Source organism: Cyprinodon variegatus, unplaced genomic scaffold (genome assembly GCF_000732505.1).
Source record: "Cyprinodon variegatus isolate N-32 unplaced genomic scaffold, C_variegatus-1.0 Scaffold66, whole genome shotgun sequence".
NCBI classification, from domain to species: domain Eukaryota; kingdom Metazoa; phylum Chordata; class Actinopteri; order Cyprinodontiformes; family Cyprinodontidae; genus Cyprinodon; species Cyprinodon variegatus.
In genome coordinates this window covers 1,058,170-1,059,663 of record NW_015150519.1, presented here as the reverse complement: position 1 = coordinate 1,059,663, position 1,494 = coordinate 1,058,170, and positions in this window count along the sequence as shown.

Below are 1,494 nucleotides of genomic sequence, written 5' to 3'. Positions count from 1 at the left end.
TGATTCCTATCAGCTCTGCTGATTAACCTCTCCCTATATAAGCTGGTTGATAGCTTCACTCTGAGCCGGATCGTGGTCATAGTCTTTGTTGCCATGCTTTGCCATGCCATGCCCAGCCGTGGTCATTGTCCTTGTCCTTGTCCTTGTCCTTGCCATGGAAGCAAACCAGAGCCTCTTTGCCTGTTAATCCTGCCAGTCTGAGTCTGCTAACCTGTGAGTTTCAGTTTGTTTATCTGTCCCTGAGTTTAACCTGTACTCAGAGTCTGTGGAGTTTCTGCATCTTGGGCTAGTAACCTGCTAAATCATGACACAGATATAATAACCACTTTGCCATGATTTGCAAAGCGCCTGTTGCAAAACTTTTGATCGCTTTACCCAATGAGACGCCGTTTTTGTTGTTTTGCTATTCTAGACTTATGCCTGGTCACGTCGTACTTGCTTACTGAATGCCGTGTGCGTTACTTGTATTAAAAAATAATAATAATAATAATAAGAATTACAATGGGCTCTTGCCGCACTTTGCTGCTCAGCCTAATAATTGAACTTTATTGATCTCACAGTGGAGTAATTACCTCTCTGCATTTAACCCATCCGCTTGGGGAGCAGTGGGCTGCCATTGTGTGGCACCCGGGGAGCAGTGTATTGTTAAGGGTCTTGCTCAGGAACCCAGAGTTAAGGCTGTGGGGATCGAACCGGGAACTTCTCAGAGCACAGTGCACTGCTCTGACCACTAAGCCAACACTCCCCAAAAAACATAACGTAAGTCATGCTACCCAGAGCAGCTCTGGTGCTGCCTGAAATTGATAAGAGCTTCGTTAAGCGAGCTGCCAAATGGTGCCATGGGATTGGAACACACGGAACCGGTTCTGAACAGGAACCGGTTTTCGATTCCCCTCCCTATAGGCGTGGCCCGAAGCCATTCGATGAGACAGATAACCACTAATAAGGGGGCTTGTCTGGGTAATCCCATGAATTCTACAGTTAAGCATTGCAGGGGGGCTCAGGTGGTTTCATACTGTTGCTGATTGCTTTGAATGGTTAAAAGTGATTAAAGATGGCAGGTTTGAGGATGAAATCAGACAGGTAAATTGAGGGAAGAAAAACACTTGCCCTGGTAGCAAACACTACTTTCCAAGTAGAAATCTAGAAACTTATTAGAAGGTTCACTGAATTTTGCAAATGGACAGGTTCATGTGAATTAAGTGCGTTGTTACATGTACTATAAAATCCTGGTGATGGTGAGAGTTAGCAACATAAAAGGATAAGATATGCATTTAGCTGTGGTAGTTTTTACAGCTCTTTGATCCAAACATCAGCAAAAAAAACGATACATTGACCAATTCACAAGAACAGAAGACTGAGAACAAACAACGTCCCAGGATGTTGTTCTTTCCCCTCCCTCTTTACCGAATATGCATCAGAGCAGACTTGTCCGTTCTCAAGATTGACAGCTATACCAGAATGCACTGTGGCAGCAGCTGCTTTCAATGGAGC